This window comes from Drosophila albomicans, chromosome 2R (assembly GCF_009650485.2).
Source record: "Drosophila albomicans strain 15112-1751.03 chromosome 2R, ASM965048v2, whole genome shotgun sequence".
NCBI lineage: Eukaryota > Metazoa > Arthropoda > Insecta > Diptera > Drosophilidae > Drosophila > Drosophila albomicans.
The window spans coordinates 18,371,494-18,398,879 of NC_047631.2; the positions used below are offsets into that span (position 1 = coordinate 18,371,494).

The window sequence follows — 27,386 nt, forward strand, 5'->3', positions numbered from 1 at the left end:
AAAATATGAAACGTCTACTGGTTTTTAATGAAGCAAACTTTTTTGGCCAAAGGTATAAAGTCACAAAACTGGCTCACATACATATACTATACACAACAGAACGTTGTGTCATTTTACCCCAGAGAGAGAGAGAGATAAAGTGTACAAGCGAAAGAAAGAGATAGAGTGGGACATAGAGAGGACAGCACACAATGAAAACTTCACAGCTCTCTGATTAATACATACGTGCACTAAACTGGGGCTTCTAGCTGTCCAGGTTGCTGCTGATGCTACTGCTGATGTCGCCTCCAAAGTCCGGCAACAGCGTTACGGTCATGTACGCAATAATTAAAAGTATCGAAAGTTCACAATGTGTGCGTGTGTGTGGTGAGTGTGGCGAGCGTGTGTGTGTGTGTGTGTGTGAGAATGTGAGCACTTGTCGCATGGGCGCGCGGCCAGCCACTCTATGTGGCTGATTGCAAATACAAAGATGTCGAATGAGAGAGAGAGAGAGAGCAGGAGCTAGAGGATTGGCCTAGTGGACAGTGCAAATGCCTGGCGTAAAGATATGCGACGTTACGTATACGACATGTGGCCGACGCGTTGGCTGCTGCTGCTCCTGCTGTGGCTGCTGTGTGCGGTACGTGAGCTTTAACAATCGTAAGGGATTCTTTCTTTCCTACGGGTGTGAGTGTGTGTGTTTTGCTGTGGTGTGGTGTGTGTTCCAGTTGCCTGGCTAGTCAATTTAGGAGCATGGCATAGATTGCCAACACACGAAACAAAGCAAACGACAAATAAACAAACAAACGAACGAAACGTAACGTAACAAACGAAACGTAGCCAATGCTTCTCGCCCTCGCCCTCTCTCTCTCTCTAACTCACTTCTTTGTCGCTGCTGTTGCACACGAAACGTGTGTATAAATAAAAACTTAGCAACAAACGCCCGGAGCTATAGATGCCATGCTCGAGATGAAGCTTCAGTTTTTTGGAGCCAGATATATCGGAGCAGCAGTTCCCATCCCATTGATAATACACAAAGCACACTTAAGTTATTGTTACTGTTATTTAGTTAGTTTACGCCACTTTGTATTATAGTGTGTGTGTAAAAGTAGTAGTGTTGTGTGCGTCTACAAAGACAACTGTGTGTGTGGGTATGTGAGTATGCTTTTTGTCTGCGACCATGTTTGCTCTTTATTGTATTGCATTTCTTGTGATTTTCGTGCCACCGCCTGCTTCAATACCACACACAGCAGCCACTAGAAGAACAAAAACCGAAACCAACCCAACCCAACCTCCTTTTCCACTCCCTCTAACATTGGTTGGGGCAAACAGGCTCCACATTGATTTGATTGATTCGAGCCGCGTCAGCTGCGGCGCGCGAGTGTGGATAGGAAAAATGGGAAAAAATGAGAGTGACTGGCGCCAAAACAAACAAGAATATGTACACCGCCAAATTGTTTGAAATTTAAAAAAAAGTAGAACCCCACACACACAAAATGAGAAAACGTAACAAAAATTGTATGTGTGTTGCGTATTCTGAGGTCGACCCGGCGAATGCTCTAATTGGGAGCATAAATTTTATGGTTTGTGAAGCATAAAATTAAATTGCCAAATTTATTTTTAGATAGTTATGACAAATATATATTATTTTTCACGTCACGGAATCGGAGCATGATCTGCAATTTCGTTTGCCAATCAAATTGTTCATCAATTGTCATTTGAATTCTAAGCAAGATACATATTATGTTTATTTTGAATTTGAAATAATTGATGTGACAGTAAAGAAACCGGATTTCACTCATTAGCAAAATAAATTGCTTTAATTAATTGAATTAAATTTCTATGGTAAAGTACTTTTTCTTTTCAAAGGGTATTTCGGTTACCATTTCAAATTGATGATTTTCACACACACATATCCATATACGAGTCTAGATGTTACGTACACAAATATATATATACTATATCATAGGCTTAGGTGCTTGAATCTACTTCGGTTCAGTTTTTTATTTAGCGGCTCTGTCAGTTACATGAAAATGTACTTTGCATGAATTTGTACATCATGCTTGATTTTTTATTTATGCATCAAACCGGCTAACCAAATATGTCACATGGGTGTGCGTAGGCTGCAAACGATGCTGTGTGAGTGTGTGCGTGTGGTGAGCTCACTTTATGTTGCCTACTTTTAGGCACTTTCAACTGAAAGCCTCTCAATATTTTGCCGGCTGTCGTGTTAACTCGTGTGTAACACATACGAAATTTTAGGCAAACGAAATAAATAAAGGCAAATATTTTAAGGGGTTTATTAATTGATTTTACTCAATATAGGAAATGTGAAGTTTGAGTGGTAAATATAAAAAACATGTAACATTAATTTGTGTTTTTATTTTACTAAAATTAGTTTGGTGAATAATAAGTAATGTTTTATTATTAATACACAATTTTATTGTTTCATTGCACTTTTCACTCAATTGAAAAATCAATACAATCTAAAAATAGCTGGTCAATTGTGTTGCAAAATTGCAACTAAGAGACAGAGAGCAACAAGCTGATTGAGAGAATATTGTGACAAGGTGAGCTAGCAAAGGTAACAAAGGACAACTGCAAAATGCGCACAAAAGAGCACTTACTCAGCTGCTTTAGTAGCGGAGCTCATCATGCTGGTCTGGAAGCAGGACCATCAATGATGAGCTGGGCAAATGACAAATAACATGATTGTCAAGTGAGCAAAGAAAACTGCAAGAGCAAAAGAAGCTGACAGACAGAAAAGCAGACAGACAGAGACACGCACTCAGAGCAGGAGACAATGGAACATGCTCGGGTGTGGTGTGGTCCTCTGGGTCCTCTGGTGCTCTCTAAGTTGTCGCAGTTAATGTTCGCAGCGCAAACATTTTAATAAAAATGTCAGCTTATGCCTGCTGACAGGTCGCGTGACACGCTGCCAGCGACAGGCGGCGTCTGCGATGGTGATGCAGCCTTCAAGTGTTTCTGGCAGGCCTGCGCTCCAAACTGATGTATTTATGATGAGGATGGGAATGAGATTTGGGATGAGCGGATGCGGATGAACATGAGTTTGGGAGAGCAGGAGAGCGGGAGTGAATGTGAATATTTTGCAAATATGTGAAGCACGTTTTGTGATTTTCTGATTTTTCGCTGCAAAATCCATTTGGCGAGCCTTTGGCTTACACAGCATACACAGCGTATATAGCAGCCAGCTTACAGTTTAGTTTATTTGCGTGAAAATATTTAAAAGGACTCGCGCGCGCGGTGGCATCAGAAATCAACGCATGTAGGCCTCATAATTCTGTCAGCGTCATAAACGCGTCGCCAGGCTCAACATGGCGGCTGCATGCGCCCGGAATAATAAACGACTATATCCAATTCTACCCCCCCATACCCCCCTTGAATACAAATACATATGCCACATGCCACACACACATACACACGAAAAGACAGGCACGCTTTATGTTTTAATTTGATTTGATTTGTGTTGTACAGCGCGCCGTATGTGCAAATATTGTTAAGGCAACCAAATTTGATTTATCACGCGCCGTACCCGATGCGCGCTCCTCCACGTCCCTTGAGGGGCAACATAACATGCCGCGGGCGTCTTAATTGGTTTTTGTGTGCGCATTTCTGGCGCAAACCCCCAAGGGGCGACAATTAGCTGCAGTCACTCGGACAGAGAGGGATGAGAGCTGGAGGAGATGATGTGGGAAGCTGTTAAGTGCCCACAAGCAACACCGCACGCCAAATAGCTAACTGCCAGATTGTGCGGCAATTGCATAACGCCAAAAAACATTGGCAAAGCTGTCCCAAAAGCTGCCACACACACACACACACACACACTGCTGCCAAACGAGCTGATGGCATTTAAAAGCATTTGCATAGCAGCAGAAAATTGTGAAATTGATGTAATAAATGTAATTAGTATTCAGTTTTGAGCATATTAATTCAATTAATAGTTACTTCAACTCGACTTTAATGCAGCTGCAGTTTCGGTTAAGGAACTGGAGCAGCAACACTAACACTAACATCAACAGCAGCTGCAGCTGCTGCGTCAACTCACTTTGCCTGACTGTGCTTAGAATTGAACTACAATTTTAATTATGCAGCAGGCGGCTGAAGTCAATGGGCGAGCGAGTCTTGGCTCAAGGGCGCGACGAGGTCGTCGGTCGTTGGTCATCGGTTTGCGCGCAGCAGCAGCAGCAGCAGCATGCAACGAGTGAAAATTAATATAAAATAGCAAAAACTTTTGCCTAGTGCATGCAACATTACGGTGAAGAGCGGGGAAAATGTTGGGCTGGCAGCTGCCTTGTGGCTGAAATGCAGCCACAAACCGACTGCATAAAATGTAACGGGCCAGTCAACGTTAGTTAGACCCGAAGCGAGGCCCGCCAGCATTCAGAAACAATTTGCAGCAGATTATGAAAATTGCTTAAGAAATTAAATTGCTGCATTGGGTTCGCGGCCTGTTAGCAGAAAAGCGTACAACTAGGGTCACGGATGTGCCCAACCAACTGACTACTGACTCCTGACTACTCCTGACTCCTTGAATGTGGTCGCGTGGGCCATGGCAAAAATTTGCATTTTCCATTTTGCGGTTTGGTCCGGTTTTAGCCGGGAATGGTTGAATGGTTGGCTGTGGGTCTTGACTTTGATTTGACTGGCACGTAGCACAAAGGCAAATGGACAAAAAGGATTTTTGCTGGCAGTCGACTAGCTGCTGCTGCTGCCTCTACTAATTCAATTTGCAATAACCACAAGAATAGCCATAGACCTAACAACAACAACAACAGCACTCGAATGGGGACAGGAACACGGACAACAACAATTTGAAAGTGCTCTAATTATGTTGCGTAGACCGTTTGGTCAGCAAAGCAGCTTAGGACATGAACTTTATTAAAAATATTTGCTCATTCGCCGAGTGTTCGGCACATTTACATACTTCGGTGTTGTTTTTGTTTTTTTTTTTTTGTGCTCTCTCAGTTTTCAGTTTTGTCCGCGCGGCGACGAGTAAAATTTTTATGAGCCCGTTTTCTAGGCCTATTTAGGGGCTCAGAGCACGCGCAGCGCCTATAAACTTGCTCGACTTTTTCAGTTCCTCTTTCGTTTCGGGTTTTTTTCTCTTTTACTGTTCAATTAGCATAATAGGCACACAATGAGTCAGAGCGCGGAGACGCGACTGATCCTTTTGGCAAATAAATAAATACATAAATACTTTTGCTGCTTGTGGAAAGGGAATAGCAGTCAAAAGAAGAAAAATAAAAATCATAAAATGGGAAACGGGATGGGGAGGGAGTCGACAACCCTGCGTGTCCCTTTATACTATTCATTTTGAAAATGGACAGCAGGCAGGCCATCATTTCCGGTTTGTTTACGCAAATCGAGCACATTTCGCATAATTTCCTATTGCCAAAGCTCGAGCCGAGCTGTGTGCTTGGCATTCTCAAGTTTTCTTCTTGCATATCAACTTGTTCCTCGAAATAAGTATCTAAATATATGTATAAAAGTTAGTGTGTGTATGTGTATGTGTATATTCCACATTTATATGTTCGCAATGTTTTTCTTGTGGGAAATTTTATGAAAATGCTTTGCAAATTGAATGAAAACATATTGACTATGCGATGACGATGACGATGTCGATGGCTTTGGCAATGGCGATGGCGACGGCGATGACGATGACGATGTCAACGAAAGAAAACAACGTCGTTGACGTAGCGGGACTAGTACTGTTAGTACTGTAAATACATGTATATTTGCCCACATACACACACAACACACCCACACACGCACACATTGATACAGTGAGCAAGAAAAACTTATACGGATGTAGCTACGCTTTCGTCTGGTATTTGAGTTTGTTTGCCATCGTTTTGGGTTCGAGTTTGGGTACTTGTGCGGTTTTTTGAATATGTCTCATTTGAAATTGTTCCTTTGCAATTTGCATGGCATTTTTTTTTTTTTGTTAAGCACACAACACAATGGGGACACATCAACATCACCATCACCATCAACATCAACAGCCGCATCAACATTGTGCTTTCGCATGCCAAACGCCTGCGCGCATTCGGAATTTGATTTTTAAAGAGGCGCCTAAAAGATGTCATACACACACACACACACACACACACACATGCAATGTGAATTCGAGCATTGGAATTGGAATCGGAATCGGTATGCGAGGACAGGAAAAACATTGACCTCAATGGCTAATAGACAACATGGCGCATAAATTCGTTGTTCTGGCTGCCTATGCCACGGCCAATTGCCTGCAATATAACAAAGTGCAACGGAGCGAATGCCGAGAGCAAAACAAAACAAAAAAAAACCAACTTGTGGCGGACAAGAGGGCGAGAGACTAGCTGACTAGACCAGACCAGACCAGAGACCCAGGGATTCGACCCGTACGACAAGGACGTGGACGTGGGCGTGGGTGTAAAAAGCATGCAGGCATAAAAAAGAACAATAATAACAAACAGCGACAACAGCAACAAACATCGACATCAAAAGGGAGTAAATTGCGATGTGCTTTTACATTTATATACACATATATATAAAAACGAAACGTTGAAATTGTTTGGTAGATAAATGGAGAATTTACTGCAAGTGATTTCGATATGCCTTGGCAGCAACTTTAAATATAACTTTGTTTGTATGTTTGTCAAGCATCTACATTTTACTTACGTCAACAAATAATCAGCCAATGGCATCTTCTTTGAACCAAGGAAAGTGAGCGACAAGAACCGTCCAAGCCGGCCTATATATTTGTTTGGGGGGATGTCGTGCATAATTAAATCAGATCACATTTTAAAATTCCATTTATATTTACCTCTCGTCTATCTGGCTGACGGACAGACACCAAGAGAAAAGAGCTCGTAAATCATGATTAAAAGCTTCGGGGCGACACACAGTATAACTGGAAACTGGATTGGTCCAGGAACAAACAACTACAGCAACTGCTGCTATGCCTAACACGTAGTCACGGAATTGGAGGCGAAACTTTAAACAAAAACTCGCTGTGGCCAGCGAGACGACAAAACCGAGCACAGAGTTCTCAATCTTCTCGTTGTTGTTTTAGCAGTTGCTGCTGCTGTTGCTGCTGTTGACTGACGAGGACGCCGACTGGGCGAGATTCAATTCTAGAGATACAAGTGGCAAACAAGCAAAAGCAGAAGCTAAAGCTGGAGCTGGAGCTGAAGCAAAAACAGTCGCAGACGTGGCCGCGAAAGTCGAGCAGTCATAGCCAACAACTGCGGTGACTCATTTCGCAGCGTAGAAAGAGAGACAAAAAAGCATTCGCCTGAGATACGTGCAAAGGCAGCAGCAGCACATACAAAAAAATACTTGATACGACACAATATCGTACATACTTCTACTTATATCGTATATGTTGTTTGGCTTGTATATAAGGCGAGATAAATCAAATGTGGCGAGAAATTGCAACAACAACCAGCTGAATGGCTATGAGCGACGCCAGCATAGAAGCAGCTACAGCATCACCAACAACATCAAGTCGCCATCGTAGCGATGCAAAAAGAAAGGAACGCAAAAAAATATAGTAAAGCGAAAATGCGAAAAATTTATCCAATTTGGTAAAAATTTAGGTCACAGCCGGGGACTCTGTAGCGCCTGGAAGCGCCACCAAAAACGTCTGCAAAAGCGCAGCTGCCATTACAATGCATTGTCTGTGTGTGAGTGTGTGTATGTGTGTGAGTAAGCCTGTGTATGAGGCCACAGGAAGAGCTCAAGTGCAACAACGGACAAGCGGCAACAGCAGCAAGTGCTAAAGCTATTGTCCTGCTCTCCTTTCATCCTTTTCGCTCTTGCTCTTTCTCTGGCTGTTGTTGTTGTTGTTGTCAAGGAGTGAGCAACTTTTAGATAGCTCAGATATGCAATGTCCAAAACGGGACACAGGCTGGAAGACTGAGCAACTGAAGCCGCCACAAAAGTGAGCCATGATAAATATGGCACAGAAGAGAGCGAGAGCACATGAAAATCTAAGATGAAAACATAAATATGAAGCGACATGAAAACTAAAAACTACGACCTGAGACCTGAGTAAATGACACACAACCCACACAAGCTCATATGTATACATAGTATATGTGGTAGATATGGAAGTTGGTATATGTTTAAGAAAAAGAAAAGGCGAGAGCGTGCTTGTGGGGAATGGCATCACTATTAATGGCAACGGTGCCTCTTGACAGCTAATGGCACATGAAATGAGTAAATTATCACATACCAGAGCAACTCTTGAAGCTGTCCCGCCCCTCCCTCTCTTTATCTCTGCAGCTGGCGGGCTAATTTGCAGTGTGCTCGCATGCTCCCGAAAGAAAGAAAACAAGCAAGAAGCCACAACATTGCGTATACGTGATATGAGCATTACTCTGCGCTGCTTGTCTGATTTTCGAGAGCTCCCCTTTGTTGCTACTACTCTGCGCTTCTTGCTTTTGCTGGCGGCGAGCAAGGCAGTGGTGAAGGCGGAGGATGAGAAGAGCAAAGTGCTGCCAGTTGGCAGTTGGCAGATAAGCGAAAAATGCAGCGTAAAAAATTGAACGCATATTTCACAAACACAAATGACAAGTAAGGGAGTTGCCACACAGGAGCTGCACTCACTCGCAAGCAAGAGTTACCCTTGCAGTCAACCAGTCAGCCAACCAACGAACCAGCCAGGTAACCCAGCTGGCCAGGTTGAATGGTGGCATGGCATGGTTGGAACTTTGTTGGTTGCCCTCCTTTGGTTTGGTTACGGCCATGCAACCAGCCAGCCAGCCAGCAGTCTGTGGCGTTTTCTGAATTATTTCGCACGATATGAACTTTTGCAACAAGTCTCAATAATTCTCCAGCTGCCAAGCTGGGTAATGAAAGAAAAGCAGCCAGTTTTCCGCATTCTACCTGGCCTCGAGCACAACGTCGTTGTTGGTCTGTTACTCTGCATTAAATCAATGAATCGAATGCGGAGCCAGGCGGATGTCAGTAAGTTGCCATTTTGAGAAATTAAAAGTGTCCGTTGCCGTTTTCATTTCCGCTGCCCTTTTCCGCTTCCTGTGGTCGCGCTTAAAGGTTCCACTTTCACACTCTGCCCTAAGTCCCAGGTACGAGGTCTAAGTAATTCCCCAAAACGCAATCCTATTAAAAAAGATCGCTACGCGTTGAAATTGCTTTTTTGCTAGCGGGTGGACGTTGGACCGAGTGGACCGAGGACCCGCAAAGCACTCGATAATGATGCCCCGACTGTGCCATCCTATTGCTGTTGGCCACGTTAATAAGCCAGCTAATAACCCAAGGCGACCTGCTGCGGCAAATATGGCAGGCAGCTAGGCAGAGACTGCTGGGCGTGCCACCTTTACAGTTCGTCAATTTTAATGTCTGGGCCACTCGGGACATACTCGGAAATCGCTGCTAAAAGTAATTCAGTTTTATATTAAAAAGATTTCGCGTACCCAGGCACGCTCATTTGCATTGCGCGGCGTTGAAAAGTAATAAAATAAACAAGTGTCCTGAAAAAAGGAAAGAAAAGGACAAGAAGACGGTCGCCAAAGCGGATGGGGCGGGGGGGGGGGGATGAAGACTGGTCGGCTGTCGACAAAATGGTGTGAAAGTGATTTATATTTTAATTCAAAAATGAATTATTTAGCACACTTTTTAATTCCTTTTGGCTCTGTTAGCCCGTGTGTTTATTTTTCTTTATGGCCAAATCTAAAATTCTGATTACTTTTTATTCGCTTTTATTTGCCAGTTTATTGCATTTGCCTCTCCAAAGCAAATGCAAATTCTTTCTTTCGTCATCGCGCTATATTTAACATCGGCAAGAGGCCTAAAAGCTGTTGACAGTTGGGACATTAAAAAAACGAAACTAAACTCAAACCTGATAAACAAATTTACCAGAGTCTAATATGCAAATAAAGCCGGAAAAGAAAAAGCCGACTGCTCAATGCGCTGCAACTAATCACATTGTGAAATAATTATCAAATTGAAATACAAATTTTATGCTGATTATTCTACAAGTTCTTAATGTTTAGACAAATCTTTATGACTACACGAATTACAAAATATGTTTTTGAGCCTTGCAAGAATCCTTATGCCCAGTGTAAGATTCATAACGCTAAATGTGATGCAACGTTGACTGCTGTTTCTTGAGGAAGCAGACTTTATAATAATATGCAAATGGAAACTGCTTTGCACAAATCTTATATGCCCTTTGTCATATAGAAACTTGTTATAGTTGGCTGCGCTTGTCAGTGTGGGTGTGGGTGTGGGTGTGGGTTAGTATAAGTGTGAGTGTGTGTAAGTGCCTGTAAAATCGACACTAAATTTAAGCGGGGGAGTGGCAAACTGCAACTGATTATTATGAGCACATAAGCAGGCAGCACAGTGGCAAAAGTCAAGTGCAGAAAAAAAATGTAGAAAGAAAGGCAAACTACTACCAGAATAGCTGCCAGACTGCAGTGAAAAAATTTGAATATAAAATGCGTTATGTGGTAAAAGACGCAAACTGCGTTAACCAGGATGATGGGAAGTGGCAACGGCAACGGGAACGACAACAGCAATGGCAACGGTGACGCCGCCTTGGACAGACAACGACAACGAGCAGAACGACAATGGCCAGATCCTGCGGCAACAATGAAATTGCGTATGTAAATTTGATGTCGTTACCAGCGGCGTCGGCAGCATTGCTGAAATAATTAAAGTGGAATGCGCCAGGCCAAAAAGCAAAGAGGAAAAACAGCGCAAAAAAAAAAGACAAGGGGGTGCTAAAGTGGAGAAAAAGATGAAAAATCGCAGCGGGAGGAGAGCAGTTGAAGTTGCAGTTTGCCTCGCTTCGGTGTCCTGTGCTCAGATGTGCTGTTATGGTCGAGGTCTGTTCTGTTCTGTTCTGTGCTCTGCTGCGCTTTGGCTTGTCATGCTTGTGTATTGCCAGCTTGGCAGCTTTTTGCGGCTGCTGATGCTGCTTCGTCCCCACTTGTCTGTCCATATGCAAAGCAGCTGCAGCAGCTGCTCGCTCTTTGTCTCCCCGACCGTCCGTCGGTCCATCTGCCTGATGCGACTCCTGTTCGCATTGCAAATGCGAGTGTGACTGCAACTGCGACTGCAACTGCGGCTGTGGCTCTGACTCTGGCTCTGAGTGCAACTTGTCAAAAAATGTCGCAGGCAGAGAGCATCAAGAGCAACAGCAACAGCAACAACCACAAAAGTTACAGCAGCATAGAAAAAGAGATAGAGAGAGACTGAGAGACAACGCTTTGCTTTGGCATAAATATGAGTGCCATCAAATTAATATGCGTCGCATATGGCTGACGATTTTGTGGTACAACATGTTAAGTGCATGCAACGGCAGATGTTGCTGTTGCTTACCGCTGCCACTGCCACTGCCGCTGCTGCAACTTGGGGACAACTGCATAATGCTGGCAAAGATGACTTCTCGCAACAGCATCTTGTGGCAGGTTTTTCACGCTTCTCGAGTGACAGCGCAACTCGCCACGAGACCCGAAGACCCGGACTGCCTTGACTTATGATGCTTAGCCGGTTCGCTGCAACTGCAAAGATAAAATGTGCAGCTCCTCAAGTTCCAAGTGTGGCAAGTGTGTAGACTAATGGTGAGCTAAGGAAGTGAGGTGAGAGATGGCGTTTAATTTTGAGACAACCCCCGCAACTAGAACTGTCCGCGGCATAAAGCTTTTACTGGAATTGTCTGTGGCATGTTCGCTGCTGACACTCGCACATGTTGCACTGTCACCTCAAGTGTTGGATGTGTGCCTGCAACTTCAGCCTTGAAGACGTCGCCGTCTCCCCCTGCTACTTACTGTCTTTGTCACCTGTGCTTGGTGCCCTTTTTGCCCTAGGTCCTTTGTCAATTTCTCAAATGGGTCTCAAAGCCCCGCTGGTTGTTGTTGATCATCCAAGAGAGTTTTTCATTCTGAACCAGCCGCCAAGTTGTCAAAACGTGTCAAGAACATTGACATGAAGAATTGTAGCAACCTTCGAAATGCGCAAACACCATCAAACATCGAGTCGTTTACTGTGCGGCAAACATCAAATCAGAGACTCAGACACAACAGTTATGATTTACTGGATGGAAAAGCAAAAGCAATCTCATTCCTACAATTAATGCGGCAAGAAAATACTCTCAATCTTCGCTCTGGCTAATGGAATGTGAAATTTGTTGACAAAAAACGCGTGAAAATTGTGATGAGAGAATGCTATATATATACTGTATACTATACTTTATATATAAATAGGAATTTGCATGGCAAACATTTGGCAGCTGTTGATTCAGGCGTCCAATGCTTCACTGACCAGCAAAGACTCGAGAATCGAGAGAAACTGTGCGGATAGGAATGGAGACGCCCTTTAAGCATGAAACCAGCCCCATTCTGTCACGCAGTTATCCGGTCAAAGGGGGCGTGTCTATGGCCAAAGGCGTATTAGCCACGCATCACTGGGCAGCCTTGAGAGCGGGCCGGAAAACAGCTGCTGTCCCATTTGATTAGGCTTTGCCTGGGCTTTAAAGGATATTGATAAAGGCATTGCCATAGCTTTTGTCAGTCTGTCAGTCCGTTTGTCTCTGCAGTCGCAGTAGCTATTTAAGTGTGCGCGTGTGCGTGTGTGTGTGTGTGCAAAGGTGCGTTGTATTAGTAGAGTCAAAGGTTCGCTTTGACTTGCAATTAATTTGCTTTGTTTTTTACACTTGACTGCGTCCGGACGGACATAAGAGTCGACAGTCAGGCAGACAGACAGACGGACACAGAGTGCGACAGTCAGAGATATAGCCAGCTGGAAGGATAACGAAATCGTGGGCTGGGTAAATGGGCATTTTGCCGAACCATAAATTATTTTATTAAGCCACTTTGGCTGGCCCTTCGGCACACCTCGAGTTATGTGAATTATTTTGTAAAAGTTAATTTCGTGCAATAAATTCAAAATCGCGTTTGGCCAGCAATTCATGCTTCGCCTGATGCTGATGCCACTTCAAACTCTCCCCTCGCATACTTTGCACTCTCCGCTCACCGCTCTCCATTCTCGCCCACTCGAGTGAGTTTTGTTTTATGAGTCTGTTGTTTGTTGGCCGTGTAATTAGTTGTAGACAGGAGTTCGCTTGGCTGCCAGCGCCAAAAAGTATGCAACGCAATTACAATTTCACCAGGTGATTAAATGCGCTATAATTGTTTTTGTTGTTTTTCCCCAGCGATGTTTTTGTTGCTGTTGCTGTTGCTGTTGCTTTACTAATGGCCGTAATTAGTTGCCTATCACGGAGAAATGCCTCTTGCCGCGGGACATGAAGTGTTTCATCTAATTTATGCTCGCGTGCCTTGCCACAGTTTGTTGGCATCGCCAGTGGCAACATTTAAATAAAATCGACTTTCCTTTTTGGGGCCAATAAAACTTTTCACTCAAAACGATAATTGCCCGCATTTGTCGTCCTTGCCGCTTTGCCACTTGCCACTTGACTTTGTCTCCAGTCTCCAGACCGACGCGACGCCCCATCGCGTATGTGTATGTGTGTGTGAGTCTGCCTCTTGTTTGTGTGTTCTGCCTGGCACTTGGGGCATCAATAAAAATCTCTTGATAAATGTCCAATTTAATTTTGTTCTTTTACTTATCTCTTTGCTCGGCTTTGGGCAGCAAGAGCAGCCACTGACGGCGCAAAGCCGCCCTCCGAATTTTGCCACCTCCCACATGGAGGATTTCATTTCTTTTATGTGCATATTGCTGTTTTCGTTCTCGTTCTCGCTCGTTTTCCCTCTTATTCTTTCTAATGCTTATTTTTGTACTTTTGGGTGCCTTGATTCTATTCCGTTTCATTGCACGAGACGCTAGTCTCCAGCATTTCTCACACTTTGGCAGCTTCTTCTATTCGAATGCTTCGTAATCATGATATGGCTGAAAATGGGCATATTTGTGCCAGCTAATGTTGACAGGCAATTCGAGTAGATGGCCCGAACAATTGGCTAACCCAATGCCCATTATGAGTTTAAGATCTGAATCAACTCGTGCTAATTCATTCTGCAGTCACAATTCATTTTTCGATTACGCATCAGCTTTATAAGATGACAAATTTATTTCTAAAAACTATAAATTAGAAAGAGCAGACTATTATTTATGACAATATTCTTTATTCAATATTCTTTGTATATCCTTACGAGTTTCAAAAATCTGACGAATCTATTTCCTTTAAATAAATTACATCGAGAAAATCGCAATGAGTTCTGTTTCATAATATCTTAGATTCAGTTCTTTTATAAATAAAACCTTCAACTATTTTTACAATAATGTAACTCAAACAAAAGCAAATTTATTTCAAAGAAAGTAAAACTTATTTGAAATATTAAACCTATAATATAATAATTGACAAATGAATTTTCGTTATTAAATCTTTACTTAAATCTTTTAAAATATGCTATTATAAGTTAATTTCCTTAAAACAAACTTTACAAATTTAATGTTACTTAATTGTCTTCTTGAATATCTGAACATCAATTTAGCTATTCTTGTTAAACTGAGCAACTTTTATAACTTTTTTCCTCTACCATAACGTTGCTCAAACTTGTTTTTCTGTCAGTTTCCGCATATCAATTCAGCGACTTTCATTTTATTTGGTTCATTACTTAAGCTTTCCATTACAAAGTGAAGCATAATGCTATGTACTAGTTTTTTTCATGGTCTATTTGTGCTTTAAACGTAATTTAATTTGTCATTCCATTTATACTTGCAGACGTTGCCGCCGTTGCAGACGGCGTCTGGCGCCGGAACTGTCTAACGGGTAAGAAGAAATATGCTGAAGCTGTGATTTAATTGAACTTGCGCCATTTGCTCCCAGGCAGCTGTCTCTGTTTCCCTCTCTCTCGTGCCTGCAGCTGCACTCTTCTTGTCTATGGCATATATTTAAAATGCGGCGGCTTATTAAACAGCAGCCGGCAATGCCAGAGTCAGAGGCTAGAGGCGGCTAATGGAAGTCGTCGGCATCTCTCTGCTCCTCGCATCTCTGGCCAATGTCTGACACATGTGGCCCGCACTAAGGCCGGCAAATATTGTCTCATTTTGTATGCTGTGTGCCAAGACCAAAATCAATAAATCAAAGCTTGGCTGTCGGCTTGCTTGGCGGTAGCTGGGCGGACAGTCTGCCAGACACAGGAGAAGCGAGAGAGAGAGTGAGGGAATGTGTATAGGGGTCTTGAAGGCGACGTCTCGAATGTCGCACGAATGGCGCGTGCCACGACCGCAGCTGGGGCAGGCGACACATTTGCGTTTGGCAATGCAAACAATGCTGCCCCAACTGCCACACAGAGTGTACCGCTGGAAGGCCGCATGTTTACGAGCATGTTGCGCTATCGCCGAGTAATTTGATAACCATTCCAATACCAATGTTAGCCAGCTGAGCCGTTAACCTACGCCCACCCACCCAGTTGGCAACAGGTAAGCAAGATCCCAGGGCGACAGCGAACATCCATCGCCCATGCTATGCAATATTAAACGTTGCACATTGGCCACTGCGCTATGCCATATATAATGTGGTATGGTAGTATGGTAAAATCAACGACGACCACAAAGGCAAATACGCATAGCTTCAACTTCGCAGCAGCTCAAAAGTTTTGCGTTTTAAAGGCTTAACCCTAACCCGACCAGGCATCCGGCCTGGCTGGCTCAGCTCGGCTGAGTCGGAGTCCAACCCAACTCAATCCCAGGCCCCTAGAGTGAGGCTCTACTGCTTTTTTTATGCGACGCGCTGTGGGCTTAAAAAGCAATTCCGCAACTGTTTTTGCAATGGCGTACGCCATCACGACATGTGTGTCGTTCTCTCTTACTCTCTGTGTGAGTGTATGAGTGTGTGTATATGTATGTTAAGGCCCCATGTGGAGTCCTCATTCAGATCCCCTTGGGCTGGCTGGTAACAAAGCTACAGCAATGCCAACAATGCTGTCGTTATCGTCGTTTTCACTTCAATTAAAAGTTGGCAACTTTTCTTGCCTGGTTTACCTAAACGGCAGCGACTGTTGCCTGCCATTCCTGCTTAGAGCGATTTTACTCTTCCAACTGCTTCTTATGCTTCTGTTTCTGCTGCTCCAATTGCCATTATGCAGATTTGTATGGCTGATTACCAAATTACAAACTGTAATGACAGCAATTGTTTTGTGTACAGCTAGCATATGGCACGCTAACGACAAGTAGGCCGCCAAATTGTCACAGCAGAAAAAAAAGCTAAACTAAATGCAACACGAACTCAGACTGAGGCGCCCTAAGCTGCTCATGGAACATGCAACATGCAGCATGCAGCATGCAATATATACGCAACACAAATACAAAGAAGGTCACTTTGCCAGCTCAAGTCACACTTTAAAGCACGTATACGCCGCGTGGGCCCAACGACTTCCGTGCTATTTACGCACCAGCGCGTTGCTTGGCTCACTGCTCTGCCTCAGAATGCTGAGCATACTCTGACTACTCTTGCCTTTGCCGGCTTGCCTGCCTGCTGTTGCCTGTGCCGCTGCTTGACTGTCAGGAATTTCCGCGAACGTTAATTGCGACAAGCCAACACTCGGTAGTGAGCCAAAGCGACAAAGAAATACCTTCTCACTGCTCCTTCATTACACCTTTTGTGCAATACTCTGACGGGATACGGAGTCCATCGGTTGGCATAACTCGCAAAAATATTAAATGTTGCAGATCACTTTAAGTTGATTAATGGCCTCTACTGGAATAGTAAAAAATAGCTGTAAAGTGAAAAAAGTTTATTAAGGCTAAACTGATATTCCCTTTTATTTTGTTTAAATCAGTTAAACAAATAAAATATGACCAAAAACTCTCACACATATTAAATGCTGCAAATTATAATTTAAACTCGCCGAGCGGCATCATATTGAATAGCAAAAATATGCCGTTAAGTGAATAGTAGTTAAGTATGGCTTCCAAATATTTTCAGCTTTCTATAATTTTATTGTTTTATGTTTATGAATATTACGCAATGAAAATATGACACTAAATTCATAAAAAATGTGGCCTTCAAGCGAAAATTAAGTAAAGCAAAGTGGTCCTTAAATTAGGTTTTGCTTTCTTTCAATTTGTTATATGTGGTAAGAGTATTTAGAATGCTTGCGTATGCATGCGATTTAGTTTCGACATTTGTTGTTGGATAAAGCCACAACAGCGGGAATGGCTGCTTGCATGTGTCGCCACACCGCTTCCCAACAAACTGCCAGCTGCAAATGCTTTTTGGTCTGCATGGGCGAGAGAAGTACTGAAAGATACAGGAGAGCAAGCATTTTATAGACGTGCCATTGCGCTTTGTCGCCGTCGCCGTCGCCGTCACCGTCTCAGTCGCTTTACTTCTTTGGCTTTTCAAGCGGTTTTCTATATATTTAGCGGCGCTCTGCTTCTTCTCAATCGTGTCATTAAAATTGATTTTGCAGCAGGCAATTGGGCGCCAGCAAAGAGCGGCGAAGAGCGCGGCAGAAACGCAACAGCCACTCGCAGTTAGCTTTCCTATTTGCCAAACGACAAAGAATTTGCTAAATTGCTTTTCTGCTTGCCGCACACGCACACACACACACACACACACAGGCACGCGCAAACACATATGCTGATATACCGTGAAAACACACACATAAATACCAAATGCCAAAACCAGTTGGCTGTGCGTTTGGCTTTGCAATTAGTTTTTGCTTTCGGTCGCAACTAAATGTTGCATTGACTGCTTAGAAAAAGAGCACAAAATAGTTTGTGCACGATTCAAAGTGACATAGAGTGAGATAGCGTATGTGAGTGAGCGGGAAAGAGAAGGTGGCAGATAGTCACACGCAACATTCTTTTTATTGGGTTGCACGAAATAGTATTGTCAAGTTATTGTTGCGACGTTGGCAACTGTAACAAAAGCGATTAAAAGTCCCATAAAAACCGTGGACCATTAATAGCGCAATAATATTATCAGCTTATCACTCACACACACACACACACACACACATAGGCTCACACATGCTGTGACGCTTTTGGTGGCAGCCCAAAACTAAACTTTGTCTTTTGTATTTTCATTAACATTTATTGGTTTTTTACTTATACTTCCAAGCATAATAACATGATGAGTGCGGAGCGGAGAGTGAGAGCTGATGACGACGGGAGGTGGCTCTTTGGGGGCTGCCACTAAGCCAGTGCAAGTCCTTTTGGCTAAAGGAAGCGAAGCGATTCCGCAATATTTTGAGGTCGTATCAGCGTCATCATAAAATAACGTTAATGACGGCAACAAGGTCGTAAAATCAAAATTTCTGCTATTTCAATGCTGAAACCGCTGTGGTTGGCCTCGCTGGTGCCCGGGAACTTTTGCAACAAAGTTGATACGAAACGTAGCGTAATGAAAGGAGATGAGATGACGCGACTTGTCGCGACGCCATTCTGCCCTTGATCTAGCCTTAAACACTTTTTGGGATACCATGTGGCGTATGTGTGATATTGAAACATAATTACTTTAAAGGAAAAAGAAAAGCAGACAGGGTCACTCCTCAAAGAATTATGTTATGTTATGTCTTCAACAATCTTAAAGCGCAAAAGAATATTGTACAATGGGGACGCTAGCTGTAAGCAGAAATAGCATTCAAATGAGATTTTGATTGAGATCTAAGTATAAGCATTGGCATTGTGTGTGCGTCTGTCCTCTTATCTCAAGGCTTCGTGCTTACGTTGAATATGCAGTTTATATGTTGAGAGCCATCCGCATTTGAACTGGATTTATTTAAGCACCAACGATTTTGGGTTATTTAAATAAATTTCACATTCAATATACTTGTAAATTTTATTTAATGCGGTTCCCCGGCAACCAGCATAAGAATCTCTAACCCAACGTTCGTGCTCTCTGTGCCTGTGAATATCTGTGGGTGACTATGTGTGTGTGTGTGTGTGTATATATATGTGGGGCGTGCAGGATTTTAAATATTCATTAGACACACGGCAGCGCCAGCTGGATAACGTGGCAAACAGGCTGGCAGGCAGAAAGGCAGACATAGTCAGAGGCAAAAGACAATCTGACAAACCCTTTGAGCACACAGGTCAGGGTCACCATGGCAGCCCATTCTGGCTTTTTGCGACGAGTGAGAAACGACATTTGAAATTAATTTCAATCACCGAAATGTGAGCCACAACGTTCTGCCAATGGATTGGGTTTTGTAAATTGAAAAGGCTTTGCAACTGTTTTTTTTTTCTTCTTTTCCTTTTACTGTCAGAGGAAGAACTTCAAAGTTGCGAAGCATGTGGCATGTATCAATCGGCAATCCTCAAAGATTTTTGGCCATATTGTGGTTCATTGTGTGCCTGGTTTATGGCCTGACCATGGCTTTATGTATTACGCGATTCAGATTTTATCACAGAGGCGTTAAAATGTCGTAAATGTTCGCCTTTGGCTGCTCTCTGTCTATATGTGTTAGCCTGTCTGTGGCCTAAGTAAATCAGCATAAAACTTAACTAAATGAAGACAATCAAAAAGTGACCAAACCCTGAATTGCATATGTCTATTTAGACACACTGGCATTACGAGTATAACAGGCAGACTCTTGAGAATTGAGTTATACCAGCTAGTAGAACTTGTTTGTACTCGCCGCCATCCTCTGCATTCCCCGTCATCGTCAGGCTAGTCAATGTCCTCGTGACTGTGCTCCAAATGATGCCATGCCATGGAGTTTGCCTTTTGGCCTCATTCTCTCTAAAAATATTTGCAGCAAAAGGCAACAGCAACAGCAAAAGCAACGGCAGCAACAACAGCAAAGCAATATGGTAAACTATATAAAAATTTTGCTAGGGCAACGGCCCTCGGCCCGAGCGAGGCTGAGGCTGGGGCTGATGGACAAAAGGTCGACACAACGTCATCGTCATTGTCGTCATTGTGCTGGGTCTGGTCAAGTGGCTGCTCTGCTCTGCTGCCTGGCAAAACTGGCGAACTGGCAAACCGACAGACTGCCAGACGCTTCTGCTGACCGTACAACAATTCGCAACCACAACAACAATAGGAACACGAGTAGCAGCAACAACGGCAGCAGCAACAGCAGGCACAACAGCAACAACAATAAAGACTTTTACTGTCCTAATAAAAGACAAACAAAGGACTCTGGGCGATGCTACTACTGCTGCTGGGGAGCATTTTCGTATCGCAATTTTCATTATTTTATTTGCCTATAAACGAAGCCATATTCTTCACTCCTAGGAGGAAGAGAGAGAAATGTATCTATAAATCTATGGGCACACTCCCACTCATTCTCAGATTGTAACAAAAATTTGTTTATTCGCCTACTCTACACAATTTTAAGCAAAATAAGTAATTAAAAAAATCATAAAATAGCCAGTATGAGTTGATTTTCTGTTATTTACTATACACATATACGAAAGTATGTGCAAGTATATGTTCTCCATAAAAATCAATGCCGACAGACTGGGGCCGAAAAACGAATGAACGGAGTCTGGTCACTCGGCCATTTCTTGTTGTTGTTTGTCGTTGTTGTTGGGTCAGTTGGGGTCAGTTTTCCGCTTTAAACGATAAACATACTCGGCGACAAGTACAAAAACAACTTGTAGGCAATTAAGCCAACGACAGCGACAGCGACGCAGCGTATTGGCTTGTCAGCTGCTGCTTCTGTTCTGTGTGCGTGTGTGTGTGCGTGTATCGAGTACTTTTGCTTCTCTGTGTCTGTGTAAACAGAAAACATCAAGCTTCACAACGAATTTTGTCTCTTATCTTGACAACGACAATAATGTGAACAGCTCTGACGACGTCATTGCGCTTTCTCGTTTATCGTAGACAACTACTTACTTAGCTAATTATTCGGGGCGTATACTTGATAAAAATAAGTACAAAAAAACTAGCTTTGATTCAAAGATTCAATATTACTTAATGAACTTGCTTTGATTTAATAGCACTATTTCTTTATTTCCTCAGAGAATGTCAGAAACGTATACTTAATAAATATTTAACAAATAAAAGATTCAAACCTTGCGTTAAGGATTAAGATTTAAATGAATGTTTTTCTCATTTCTTCAGAGTATAATCAGTTCGGATTACTTGAAAAGAAAGACAGAAATTTAAAAAACAGTTAAAAGCCTTGTTTATTCAGATTGTTGATTATGTTGTTATTGCTGTTCTCTCTTGCCACCCCGAGGCAACTGTTCGAGTGGGCGACTTAAAAGTATTTATACTCTATATATAGCCAGCATATGGATTGGCGAGGGCGTAGCTTTAAGTAGATTCATATAAATACTTAAATTCATGGCATTAAAATTGTCCATAAAGTGCGAGCAGATTATAGACGAATTATTTGCAGATTCTCGACTCTTTTTTTTTAGTAGTGTATGTGCTTGTCGAATTTTTTAAACTAACAATTCTTATGCGGTGTTTTTATACAAAATAAATGAATGAAAAACAGAACATTTGCCTGCTTTTGAGCGCCGATTGGCAATTAAGGAATATTAAATTATTTTCAAATTGCAATCATTCCAAATTATATTCGGTTTGTCGCCGCAATTTCTCACAAACAGTTCTGCGTTTCTATTTTTATTATTTTTAAATTTTCATATATTGTGGACATATTTTAAACAAATTTCGGTCAATGCGCCGCACAATGAAAACTGAATTTTTTCTTTTAGTGTTTTTGGTTTGTTTGTGCACCAATGTTTTTTGTACTGGAAATTGAGGTCGTCGTATGTGAGCGAAAGTATATGTAAAAGTATGTATGTATTTGTACATATATAAAAATATATATTTATATATTTACGCTTCTGTGCATGTGTGTAAGTCTGGGCTTAGGGCTGAAGTGTTTGCCTGCTGCTTGCAGCGCTAAATGCTCGACAATATGGTTGTGTGTGTGTGAGAGTATTTTTGGTGTATTTGTCTTGCAATTGTTGTGCCGAAGTTGTGCTGTGTTAATGAAATGCGTTCGGGGTTTTTTAGCTGCTGATACAAAGCTGAAACTCGCCTTGCAGTCTTGCGACTTGCAACTGGCAGCAGTCGAGGACAAGTGAAAAGTTTTCCAAATGCTTTAGCCCAGTTACCACACGATTGCGGCCCGCACACTTGGCGACTGTAATTAAATGCAGGGCATAACTACTGCTAGCTGTAGCAACATTTATGTTTGTGTGTGTGTGTGTGTGTAGTGCCCACATACACAGAGCACAGATTTTTAAAGTATTTTTTTTTGTAGCATTTTGACCTAAAACTTTTGCAGTCGCTGTCGCTGTAATGTCAAGTGCTCGCTTGCTGTGAGCAGCGCTGTCGGCGTCGAGCTGAGAATCAGGGATTTTATGCCGCATATGCGGCAATTAGGCGTTCTTGCCGCCGCTTTCAGCCCAGTCGCTGCATATGTGTGTGAGTGCCGCAAAACGACGACAACAGCAACAAGAAAAACCATTGCGGGTAATCAAGTAATGCTCATTTTGCAATCAAGGCTACAAAGTGAAGGGAAACATACGAGCAAAGATGATAAAGTCGTGGAAGAGAGAGGGAGAGGCAGAGAAAGAAACGTCAAATGTGACATGTTAATTCCAGCAGAGCAAACAGCAAACAGTGCCACGCCCCCTGTCGACTGATTGAAGTGCGACGCCTCAGTGATAAGCACATTTAACTGTGCAAACGTGACACAGCGAACATTGCCTTTTATTTTTCGTTTCCGCAAATCCTATTAAAAAACGTAGCTGCCTACAAATTCGTAAGAGGTGCGACACTTGAGACTCATCCACATGTGAGTGAGTGTGCCTGTATATGTGTATGTCTTTGTATGTGTGCTGCCAAATTATGGTCTTATTGCTCTGCAAATTAAACAAAGGCAAACCGCAGAGCATTCTCGGCAATTCAAACTGGCAAATTTAAAATTTGAATGCGCAATTCAATACACAAAATGAATATTTTATTGCCTCAGGTAATTGCTGAGAAAATACTGTAGAATAAATTCATTTTTGTGGGCAACACAAATAAATAAATCTAACGATTGCATAGTTGGATAGACAATATACTACGTATTTGGTAGCAATTAATCAGTTGGATTTGATACTTCTGCTGATAGTTATGCGAATCTTTCTCTGCTTGGATCAATCAATATTAAGGCACAAAAGCGTAAATTCTTGAAAAATCTTTTGTAAACAACTTCGCACTTTCGAGCAGAGATGCTTGAAAGCGACTTATTGAGCGACCCTCTTGCATTTATTTTAATTTATTTGCTTTTTTTCTCTGTATTCAAGTAAAAGGCTAAGAGAGTTGCCTTTTTCAAAAAGCAAACTTTTTGCTATGCTTTGCTTTGTGCAAAGAGCAAAAACATCAACAACAGCAAACGGCAAAACGGCAGCAACAACGAAAAATAACAACAAAAACATTTAGGCAACCAGTTTAGCTCGTGTAAGTTTGTGTGTGTGTGCCGAGTACCAGAGCCTGTCAAAAAGTTACTTATTTTCTTTTAACAACTTGCATGAGACTTTTTGCTCTTGCTCTCCACGCAGAACGCGTCCTTGCGCTCCCATCAACCATCTACGAACTTCTTGTCTTGTCTCGCCTGTCCTGATTGCTGAGCCTGTGTGATGTTTACACTGCTTTTGCTTTTGATAAGGTTAATCAAAAGTTTTTTAATCCATTCTGCATACAGGCAAACATAGACCAAACACATCCAACACACGATGCGCAAAAGGGGATCATCAGCCTCGCTCGTGTGTGCTCATTATCCTGCCTGGCGTTGCTCCTGGACTGACTTCACCACGTCCACGGCTATGTGTTTGGGTGGATGTGAGGTACTTTGAGCCGGCGGCTTGTTCAAAGTTCTGGCGCTGCAAAGTGAATTTCATTAATGCAAAATTATATGTATTTATTTTCTTGAAGCTTCTGCTATCGCTTTGCCAGCCAGTGTTATCCTGCCCTGGTTTGAGTGGCCCACTCGAACCGCTAACCCAAAAGCTGTTTAAAAATGGCATAATTTATGCGCCAAAGTTGAACAAAATCAATTTGGCCACAGTCAGTGCAAACTTTGCAATTAAGCTCTGGGAGACATTTGGCAAGGTGAGCAGCCAAAAGCAAGGTGCCATCTCTTTCGCTCTCTGCCTGCCAACTGCCAGGTGCAAGACTCCTGCAACTTTTGCGATAACTTTAAATCATCTAATTATGAGTCAACCATTGGACAAGCGAGCAAAGAGAGAGAGAGAGAGAGCAGCGAGCAAAAGTGCGAACAACAAGAACAACAGGAAAACAGCGAGCAGCATTTAATTTCCGCTGCTACAACCCTATTGCCATGCCTCTTTCTCCATCTCCATTTCGTTCTCCATCTTCATGTCCAGCCAGTAAAGAGCAACCCACCGAACTGACACTTTACTTCATTTCTGTTGACTGGAATTAATGGCTTTTGTTGGCATAGTTTTAACGCTTGAAGTTCGACTGCGACGACGCTGTGTACAAAATTTATGTTCGAATTTATTGCAAAGTTTATTAGACAATTCCTTTTTTGCGAGTAATTTTCGCCAAAGAAGGCAACGAGCAAAATTTTTGTGAAATTTATGAGCTTCATAAATGACCAAAACATAAAGCCAGCACAACTCTGCACAGTACGTAGCACATAAGCAGGCCAAACATGGGCCAATGCTGCGTATGAGCAACGTGCCAATTGCCTTGATTTCGCTTCTGCTTGAGGCCCAAAAAAAATAAAGAGAGAGGGAAGCACAAAATTAGATAGGATATGAAATGGAAATGGAAACGGGGTGAGGAGGAAGGAGGGTGAAGGGAAGCTGTGTAACTGGTCTTCACATTACATTACGAAATGATGGCGGCTGAATGCAAAAATGCCATAAATATGAGCTGACGAGTAGCAGAAGTAGCCTTTCCCCTAAACCGATCCCTTTTGGCCAACTGCTGTACTTTATTTGTTACAACATATTTAACTGTAGTTGCTCGCTTACACAGAGAGAGCACCTGCACCTGCCGCTCCGCAGCCTGTGGCTGCCTTTTAGTTTTTGCTTTGATTTATGTAGGCAACGGCAAAAACATTTCAAAAGCAACGGGCAACGGGCAACGGGCAAACAGCAATGGCAAACAACAAGCAAGCGACCAAAAGTGTGTCAGTCTGTGTGTGTGTGTTTGTCTGTGTCAGAAGTTTGCTCATAACTTGCCACACTGCCCCGCTGCCCCCTGCTGCTGCCCTCTGGCTGCCCAAGTGCCTGCCACTTGTTGTGTCTCATCAAAAATGTATTAACGAGCTTGCAACGCAAACGATTTTTATCTGCCAGCGTTGATTTCATTTTGAGCTGCCCTACATGCCGCATGCCGCATGCCGCTTTGCCTTGCCTTCGCCCTGCCACAAGTTTGACTTAGATGTGTATCGCTGGCATTTTCAACACGTGCATGCAAAGTTAAGAGAGAGGCAGCTGCGTCTGCTCTCAGCTTTCGCTGTGGCGCCACTTCGTTGGATCTGCGTAGCATCTTTCCGCTTAGCTCCGAAAACTTTTAATGGCGCATTATTTCATGCTATAAATTATAACAAAGGCGTCGCCGTTGCTGCCGCCGCCGTTAAGAACTGTTAACATTTAGCCAATTCAAGACGAAGTCGACTCGACTCGCATCGCTTGACAATTTTAATCACCTGAAACAAATGCAATGCAATGCATAAAGCGCTTTACTTAGGCCTTTTTTTTTGTGCAGATGAGATGACTCACTCGCAGCAAGCTCTAAAAAAAATGGGCATAGCCTGATCTTGTACAACAGTTGCAAACAAAAATGAAGAAGTAGAAAATGGAGGAAAATATAGAAACGCACGAAAATAGCTGGCAGAAGTTTCAAATGGCACTTTATCTTGCGGGCGCTGTTGCTGCCTCAGTTTCAGCCTGCGATGCTGCTACACTTTATTTTGTGCAACGAGAGAAGAAGCGGGTGGCAACAACCACCGCAACAACAACAAAAGAAACAAAGAGTGGTTCGTAGAATATGAATTGCAATGACGGCAACGACGCCAGCGACTTGTCAGTGAATTTATGTGGCGAACTGTGAGCAAAATAAGCAGCACCCGAAAGTTATGAGTTTCGTGTCATAAAATGCCACAACAACTGCGGTGCCACCTGCAAAAGCGCATATGTATGATTGTATGAGTGTGTACATACATACATAATATGTCTGTGTGTGTGTGTGTGTGTGTGTGTGTGTTTGCCATGCTGTTTATGTAAAAAGCTCATTTCACGCTTCCGCTTCCGTTTTCTATTATGGCGTCTACACACCAGCACTGGCAGCGTAATGTGGAAAAACAAAATCATAAATTCCTAATAAAATAAATATGAATACTTTTATCCTTGGCTTACATAGCCGCCGCAAAACTTTCGCTCAATAAATATGCCAAATGCAGAAACATAACTTCAGTTTAAGCTTGGCAAAACAAAGCCAGACAACGAAGAAGACGGGCAAAGACTTTTCCCACATGTATCCGAAAAGTATACAAAACTTTTTATGTACTTGGGTGTAGGGGCTAGAGAGAACTCGACAATAAATTAGCTAAAATTAAATTAAGAAACGCTCTAATTAGTGCGAATATCGTTGGCAAATCAAATTAAATGCAGCCACTTGATGAGAGCCAAAAGCAAAACGCAAACACAAAGAAAATGAATAGACAAGAGTTTGGTTGGCGTTGGCTTCAAGCTTCAGCTTTAGCTTTAGTTTGGGGGCTTATGGGTTTCGGTTACGGGTTTTGGTGTTGGTGTTGGGGCCTCGGTTTGAGGATGTCATTGCAGTTGCTGCTAACTACTTTGAAGCTTTGCATGTCACGCAAGCGTCGGCAAAGACAAACATTAACCCCGGAACGGCAGAGGCACGCTTCAATCTCAGCTGACATTGTTGTTGTGGGTTGTTGTTGTTGTTGTTGTTGTTGTTGGTGTTGTTGTTACCACGCATCGTGTCGCCAACAATGTGGCAACATAAAACTATTACCACGACGACATGAACACAACTCCTAATTACCCAGGGATTTGCATTTGTCTTGTGGCATGCACACACACACACACACACAAACACAGACATATAGCAGTCATGCAAGCTTGTGTGTGTGTGTGTGTGTGTGTGTGCTAAAGATGTACGATGCTTTCGAATGCTTCTTGTGGCACGTTGGCATCATAAACGTCTCTTATCTACTGCGTCCTTTTCTAGGCAATGCTCATATCATTTGGCCACGCCCCAACGACAAAAACCGCCCATCTCCTGTCTGTCGTCTGTTCTTTCGCATACACTCCTTTCATTTCTTTTCGTTTCGTTTCATTTCGTTCAGTTTCTATACTTTTTTTTTTGCTTTTTTGTTGAGCTGCTTTCTGCGTTTTTGCGTTCTGCGTTTCGTTGCTGCGGCAAGGCTTCTTTCATTTTATGGCTTGTCTTGGCGACGCTGCCGCCATTTTCTTTTCAGTTCATTGCTGCCATCGCTTTCATCACTTGCCGCTTG

At 42.8% G+C, this 27,386-nt stretch overlaps 1 protein-coding gene across 3 annotated transcripts in view; it reads left to right on the plus strand.

The window, feature by feature from the left end:
- LOC117574787 (uncharacterized) overlaps window positions 1-27,386 on the plus strand; it is a 58,189-nt gene that overhangs the window by 11,561 nt on the left and 19,242 nt on the right. Inside the window, exon 2 of one of the 3 annotated variants that reach the window (XM_034258743.2) lies at window positions 14,693-14,740. The exons of the other annotated variants lie outside the window; for them this stretch is intronic. The gene's annotated coding sequence lies outside the window, so the exon portion shown is untranslated. The remainder of the gene's footprint in view (window positions 1-14,692; window positions 14,741-27,386) is intronic. 3 annotated transcript variants of the gene reach the window in all.